The sequence below is a fragment of the Pinus tabuliformis genome, chromosome 4_1 (assembly GCF_031772625.1).
Source record: "Pinus tabuliformis cultivar Carrire ecotype Pingquan chromosome 4_1, CPIR1, whole genome shotgun sequence".
In the NCBI taxonomy this organism is placed as follows: Eukaryota; Viridiplantae; Streptophyta; class Pinopsida; order Pinales; family Pinaceae; genus Pinus; species Pinus tabuliformis.
Window position 1 is genome coordinate 582,493,029 of NC_142303.1, and position 8,812 is coordinate 582,501,840.

Sequence of the window (8,812 nt, forward strand, 5' to 3'; positions counted from 1 at the left end):
TAGTCTAACCCAGACCGGCATTTTGGTTACAGTCATTTTGTTTGGGTCAAAATCTGGAAACCATGGGGTCATAAACAGCCCCGCTGTTCCCCAAAACCATGGTCCTGTATTGATAACTGTATCTCTGACTTCCTTGGATGTAAATTTAACTATGAAAAACCCCTTTGAGCAGAGATGAATATCACATTCCATGGTCCAGCTGGTAAAGATCCAATGGAATAGATCCAGGGGTTTTGGCCAAAAACTATTGAAACGGCAAATGAGAGCTTGCGTTTCATAGGACTTTACAAAATCGTCCAACCCAGAAGAATCTAAGTTTAAGGCTGGGGTTTGCTCTGCCTGATCTACTATGTATGGCCTGGGTATGTGGCCACCTTGATCTGGAGAGGACCCTGAATCTCTGCTGCCCTGTAAAATATTTTTGTAGGATAACCCTCCCTTGGGTTGGTGCTGGGGTGCAGTTTTTTTTCCCTTGTCTCCGCTTTGCTGTCCCTTAGGCGAAGCCCCTCCTCTCAGTCTGAGATTTAAAGAAATGATTGACCCTGGCCCAATCTCATAGCTTTCCATCGATCTACAGTCCTGTAGAGACCGCCTTCCACTGACCAGATGTTGGATCTGGACTGGGTATCCCATTTCTGCCCATATTTGTTGTTTCAGTTGCATGGAGGTGCTTCCTGCATGGACCCATACTAACCGAGTTTTCCCTTGTGGGGGTTTAATCAGAATCTGAAAACAATTTTTTGTTACCTGCTCTGGCTGAAGGCCGTACTCCAGATCTGGCCCTGACCTTTTGGAGCTATCGCTCATTTGCATGACAAAATCTTCGAACCCTCTGTTGTAAGGCTGCGTCGATGTGGTAAGAGCCCAGATCTGCGCTGCAGAGAGCGTTGGAGCCTCAAAACACCGCGAACCCAGGGCCCTACTCCCACCCCATACCTGATCTACGGCTTTGCCATTTAAGATCCGCCCTAGATTGGCAGATCGAATCCACGGGGTGCCACAATGGGGCATGAAAGCTGGCAAAACCCTCTTTCCTCCATAGTCGCAAGCAGGTTTGCCATACCTGTGCCAAAAGTTCTCGTACGATGGCGTAACAAGACGAGACAAGGTGAGGACCATTTGTTTTGGGGTATAAAACTCCGGACATATGATTTCTGATGCCGCCGTGAAAGAATCTCTCTGCACCCTGAAGGAGGAGAAGCGCAGTTTGCTATGGTTCGATTCGTAAAAATCTTGTTCATCAGCAGATTCAAACCAGGACCCAAAAGGGGCATCGTGCTCATAGTATCCATCGGCCAGGCATCTAGCCGATCCAAAACAGATCAGACCTTTTGGGACCGCGGCGGCGCTGAGAATACCTTCTGAAACCCTAAGTCCAAAATACGCCTCCATCGCTCCGCCCAATCCGATTCTCACTCTATTCCTATCTCCAAGCAAAAAGCCCTTTGTTACTAGTATAGTTTTATATTATCAATAGTTCCATCAACATTACATTTAGCTTTGAACAACCATTTTGAGCCCATGAGAACTTTATCCTTAGGAAATTATGTCAATTCCCATGTTTCATCTCTCATAATAGAATCATATTCTTCTTTCATGGAATCCATCCATTCTTCATGGTTATTTGCTAGTTCATAATTTGAAGGATCAACCATATTCATATTTTGAGACATTAATGCATAATATTTTTACATGATTGGTGTTTGAATTTTCCTTGTTGATCTTTGTAAAGGCACACTTATTTTTGGAGGTTCCCCTCTTCCTCTTGGTGTTATATTAGCTTTAATGCTACCTTGTTCTTCAAAATCAACATGTTGTTCATCATCTTCTTTTTCTTTGTGTATTCAAGTAATTTCCATACACTGTACTCTACTTGATTTGTAAAATTTCATGGATATTTCACTAGATAGTTCATCACAACATATCTAATAAAATTATTTTTAAAATATGAAATTCTAGTAACACTATTACAATTTTATTTATTTTTGAGATTTATGGATCTATAGATTACAATGAATAGTGTATTCACGTGAATCAAAATAATGCTAAAAATAGATAGCAATGAAATAAAAGCTCACAAACACATTTGACACAAGATATGACCTGAGAAACGCTTTCGGGAGAAAATCTTAATTGGAAAGTGAGGTTGCTATGCTCTCTTTCTCTAAATAGAAAATGTTTGCGAGTATAAAGAAGTATGGCCTCTGGCATGTGGGATACTAAAGTGCACAAATCCTCTATGTGTGCTCTATCTGTCATCCTCTCGATTATTTTTGCTCAGCTCTAGAACAAATGCACTCAAAATAATGGAACCCCTTTTCCTCCTAGTGGCCTAGTTATAACACAACTTGATAGCCTACTAGGGGTTAGGTTTGACTAACTCAAATCTTAACCAAAGTTACAACAAAGACTCTTCTAGATTCGTCTTCATCATAATCATGTGGATAGCCCATTTTTCATGAATAATGGGGGTTGTGTGGAATCCTCTTGAATTATGGTGGTGAAAAAAAGAAGGTCAACTTCTGAGTGGCATAACTTTCACATACAAACATTGATTAACACGATTCATGCATTGTTGGAATGGTCTTTGTGTGTAGAAGAGCGAAAAAATGTGTGGCACTAAAGCAACAAAGTTTTCCCCCCAAAAAATGTTGTTTGATGCCTCAAAAATCTCTTGGAAGGTTTCATACCCCAATTTGCCAAACTGGGTCCTACCAGTAAAAAAGGTCCTTTGAGTTGATTTCTCTACATTTTCCACTCTAAAAGCATCGAGATGGAGGGAAAAAAATATAATGATCCAATTTAGATCACACCCCCCCAAACTATTTTGGGATGCTTCTATTGAATGAGGCGAGGAAATTTTTACTCGACCTTCTCTTGGGTGTACCATTTAGTTTTTCCTGGAGGTTATCCTTTCAACCCAATCTTCCAAAGGTCGTGTTGCCCATGTCTCGTAGTCTTAGAATTCTTCTACAAAACTGCATCTTCTGTCTACTCTGCTTGAGCATCTGGAGCCAAATATTCAACAAAAGTAAGGACTTTTTCCTCTTCCTGATCTAGCATGGAAGGCTTATAGAGTTTAAGATTCTCTACGTTCACAACTGAGTAAATGTGAATGTATGGTGGTAAAATAGGTTGATAGTAATTATCACCCACCTTTTCCAGTATCTCAAAGGGACCATATTGCAAAGCCTTGATTTTCTTACCAAGTGTGAAATTTGAAGTCTATTGCAGCAATTGGAAATTATTCTTCTAACTGGTTAAAAATTAAGTGCAATTTATTTGCTACGACAAATAATCAATTAAATCACAATTGTAATTTTCACCATAAAAATGTTATGGAAAAGAAAATGTTGGAAACTAAGAAATATAGATAACACACACAAAAGTATGAACCAATGCAACAAATGAGGGTTTTATTATTATGCAATAGTGCAATTTTGAGTACAACAAGATGCCAAAAATTGGTGATCCTTAGCAAGAAAATCTGGAAAAATTATTTGAGAGAATTTATCCCTCCTCCATAAGAAATATTGACACAAAACCACTCAAAAAATTGGCCATCAAAAACTCCTACGTAGGTCTCTTCATAGATGGTGTGCAACCTGTAACTCCCACTCATGGAATCTACCTCTTAGTCTGATGTCCTACATGTTGTTGTTGTTGGAAGTGATCCTTCAACCCTCTAGAAAACTTTCCCTACCTATGGAGGCTAAATCGACCCCCTTCTCAGTGAAATCAGCCTGCCACTTTCAAGTTTCTTATGCAGTCCCTATGCAACCTCTAGTGGAATAATTCAGCCTCTTGTTGTTGCCTCTCTAAAAATGGAAGTATTCCTCTCTACTCACTGTCTTTGCCCCTCTCTGCCCCTCACTATCTCTATGTCCCCTTTCTGACTCGAACTCTCTTTGCTAAATTATTACAACTAGGAAGCTCAATTTATGCCAAGGAAGTTAACCTTTGGTGTGCTTATCTCCAACCCCATTGACCTCCTCTTACAATCTCTCATTGGCTCACCAACGACCATGAGTAAATCCTCATGAATAGCTACAATCATTTTGAAGTTGATCTATATGAGTTTCTAGAGAAATCTCACCTTTCTCAATTAATTCCTATTAATTAATCATTTTCCCTAAGTTAGACTTGGGAAAACTTTAATTGCTTATTAATTAACTTAATTAAGTCATCTCTAAGTGTTTTCTCCTGAAGTTTTTTCTAGGTTCTAGAGAACTTGTGTTTCTAAGCCTCTCCAACAAAATTCGAGACTAGAACACTTGTCTAATGCTACAAAAATCAACACCAAGCTCTTGTAGCCTCTCCTTATTCAATTGTAGCCATACTTTGTCTCCCACCATGAAAAATTTCTTTCTTTTAAGCTGATCATTCATGGCCTTACATTTCTCTTGTGACTTCTGCGGTGTCTCTTGTACTTGTATATGGATCCGCCTAATATTCTCTATAAATATTTTAGCCCTCAAGGCATCTCTAGTAAAATCTTCCCTCACACCTCCTTGTTAACCATATGGAATTTCCAAAGGAGAAGGCTACAACTACCCAAAAAAAGTTTAAAATGGGGACTTTCCAATAGAAGTGTGGAATTTTCTATTGTAGGAATGTTGTATATATACCATGTTTTCATCCCAAGCCTTCTGATGCTTCTAGTTGTATCCCCTCAGAAGATGCACCAAATTCATGTTGACAATTTATGTCTTCCAATCTATCTGTGGATGAAATATTGTAGATATCTTCAACTTTGTGTCGGTATTCTCCCAGAATGTAGCCCATAATGCATTGAGAAATCTTGTGTCCCTATTTGAATTGATGCTCCTTGGTATCCCAAAGTGCACCCAAACTTGTCGAAAGAAAAATTTTGTTTCTTCTTGCACATTAATGGTTCGTTTACAAGGCATCTGAACACACATGTTGTTGAACCTGTCAAATACCATGAATAGGTAGTCATGTCCCTTCCTAGTTATTGGTAAACCTCCCACAAAGTCCATGGAAATGCTCTCTCAAGGATGAGTGGGTACAAGTAAGAGATAATATAGACCCTCTTTCATGTTGTTAGGATTGATAGCACAACAAAGAATGCATCCTGTTATGAACCTAGTTCTTATTCTTGCATCTTGAGCCATTACACATACCTTTGAAAGTTGGCAATGATCTTCCCTACATAAAAGTGTCGTACAACCTTTGAGGTGTGAGCCTCTCTAATCAGCTACATTCACTCACCTTCAAGAACACATAGCTTATCTAGCCTGTAGAGAAACCCATCCTAGATATGGTATTCAATGGTGTTAACATCATCATGCACATGACTCTAACTCTATAACTGTTGAAACACCTCGTTGATGTCCTCATCCTATGAATATGCCTCTCTTTATGCATCATGGGTGAATGGATCCATGTACATCAGGGTTACCAAAGATGTGATCTTTGATGTGGGTGGCCTTAAAAGCATGTTGGCCAGATTATTTGTGTTATCATTCTTATACTTAATCACTAAATGAAAATGCTATAGAAACCCCATCCACTTGTAATGCCAGTTTTTTTGTAGCTTTCTCTAGGCCTATAGGTACTATAGTGGCTGGTGATTTATGTGGATTAATGCCTACTTTCATACCAGATAGTTCTTCTTCTTCTTCACAACTTGCACTAGGCATATAGCTCCTTAAAATAGGTAGGATAGTTAAGAACTTCCCCATGACACACTTTAGAATGGTAGCATACATGTTTTCCTCCTTGAATCAAGACCTCTCCCATAGCATACCCACTCACATCTATCTCCACTTCGAAGGGTTGTTACAACTATGGTAATACAAAAACTGGTGCTTGATTAATCTTCTTCTTTAACTCCTCGAAGGCCCTCTACTGATATTTTCCTCAATGGAAACCCTTGCCACCTGCTGTTATGGCATGTACTAGTGCTTCTATTGCCGAAAATGAGGCTATGAATTTCCTCAGGTATTTTGCTACCCCAATGAAACTCCTAATCTTAAAAAAATTAGTAAGCACTAGCCATTTTGTGATGGCCTCCATCTTGGTAGGATCTATATTCAACTCTCCTCCACCTATCACATACCCCATATACACGAAGAATTGTTGTACAAGCTCACACATCTTGTTATTTGCTAGAAGCTAGTTCTTCTTTAATGTCTACAACACCTTCGTCAAATGTGGGATGTGCTCCTCCTAGCTAGCATTATATACCAGTATATCATCCAAATAGACAATAACAAATAAATATATAAAATGGTGTAGTGCATCATTCATTAATATCATAAATGTAACAGGTGCATTGCATAGGCTAAATGGAATGACTAACCACTCATACAAGCCTTTCTTGGTTTTGAAGGGGATCTTCTAAGTATTTGATTCTCTTACTCAAACCTGGTGATATCTAGACTTTAATTCGAGCTTGGAGAAGTATTTTTCTTGTTGTAATTGATCCAGTTAATCATCTATCCTAGATAGGGGGTACCTGTTGTTGATTGTGATCTTGTTCAATGCCCTATAATCCATACACGTCCACCAAGTCCCATACTTCTTTGGTATAATGATGATGGGTGACCCACATGGTGATGTACTCATTCGATTGAAACCCTATTCTAGTAGCTACTACAACTATTTCTTGACCTCACTTTCTTCTATAACAGACTACTTGCACAACCCAATGTCTAACAAAGGGAGTTTAGCAATAGCCAAATCCCATGCTCCACTTCCATCTTAGGTGATAACCCTTTAGGCTCCCAGAACACATCCCTAAATATTTGTAGTATCTCTCCCTATTATTGTTCATGTTTCTTAGTACACCCCTCTAGGGATTCCTTTCCTCTTATTGGCTCTTCTACAAACCACTTTTCTATTAAATATAGTAAAACATTCTTCTTGCTATAACTAATCAACTTCCTAGCTTAGATGGAACTTACTAGTGAAATTTTTTACTTTCCTTTATAAGCAATGATGGTGAATGGTTTTCCATCCTTGACAAGTTGGTATTGTTTGGATCTTTGCATGAATATTTTATCTCACATATACACGTAAGAACTCTCAAACACGACTCCATATACATCAAGGGTAACCATGTCAAGTTCTACTTCATCAATAAAATCAACATTGATGGTAAATCTGATTTTGAATTGTTTTATTATCTTCATCTCTACATACTTATTTAACCATCCCCATGGATATCGGCTTGGATTATCACGAACTCCCAATCCCAATTTCTTGACCAGATATGTTGCAATGAGATTTGTCTACGGTCTTGAGTCAAATAGAGCATCAATATTAGTCTTCTTGACCTGTATCTTTATATGGAACAATTTGGTCATTTCTTTCTCTTGCTATTGTTGAAGGCTAATGAGATTCACCTCCTTCTGCGTTAAAGTATAGATAATATTCTTATCCACATCCGATCTAATTTTAACTTGGTTTCTTGAATCATTGGGCATGAGATTCTTCATCTTATTTTCTTTCTTTTTCTTCTTTTCGTTAAGCTCTAGATGTAACTTCAAACGTTTCTCCTTTGTATGGCCTTCAATGTTGTAGTGGTTGTAGTGGTCACTAATATCTTTACACTGGTATGTTGTTGTTGTCTTTTTATCCTTTCCCCCTTTTTGCTTCTTCTTCCCCTCCTTAGAACCGACATGTTTCTCCTTATGCTTTGATCTAATGGATTTCCCTTTCTTCAAGCCTATGTTCTCTAGGTACTATGCTTGTACAAAAGCCTCACCTATTGACATGGGCTCAAAAAACATCACTTGCTTCTGTAGATGGTTGTGTCGACCACCTAGATACTTGAGGAGTACATCTAGGTTCTTTTGGGAGATACCTTGGCCATCTATTTGAAATTTGTGGTGTAATCCTAAACACTTTGTCCGTGATTTTGCATGAAAAAGTGCCACTAGATCCACCGGTCCTCTACATATCCAAAAGGGTAAAGTTGCAACTTAATGATGGTTTTGAAGTCCTCCCACTTAGTCATTGGAGGATCTCCCTCTAACATCAAGGTCTTTGTGTGGATTTCCAACCAAGTTAGATCATGCCCTCTAATTTTAGCCATGTGAATGAAATCTTTTATTCCTTCTCTATATGATGAACATTGAAATACACTTCTAGTTGTTGCAACCAACAAATTATCTTCAAAGCATCGATCTCACCTTGGTATAGCTTAATATCAACCTTCACTTCCATTTTGAATAGGAACTATGAATGATTCACGACATTCAAACCCGGTTGATCTTTTTCTACGTCTTTCCTAAGTCGATTATTTATTTATTCATGATCTACTGATACCCCCTCTGATTTGTCCTCTGCATTAGAACCCCCAAATTCTTAGAATATCCAAGCTTATTACTTATTTCTATCATGAGGGTATTTACACTACAGTTTATATCCGTGATTTCTTCTTCCAGCCGCAAAATACTCTCCTCTATAAGATCACAAGGGTTATTCACAAATTCCTTGACCATGATTAGAAATTTATGATTTTTGGCCCATCTAATCTAGATCCCTTGTAAATTTCCACAATATACCCTGTTGGACACCTAATCCTCTAAGGGTTGGTGTGGAATATGAATAGTCTAAGGAAGTCCAAGAGACCTTGGAATACGAAACCAAAGGCCATATGAATGTATTATAAATGTATATCATTTGTTAATAATAGATACACTCTCATGAATATCTTTAATATTCTGTTGCTGCCATGTATGTGTTTGACATGGTATCAGAGTGGGCGTACTCTTGCCCTGCTCCAATTTGAGCCACTTGTGTTGTGGCCTCTCTGTGCATATTAATTCTGCATTCCTACGGA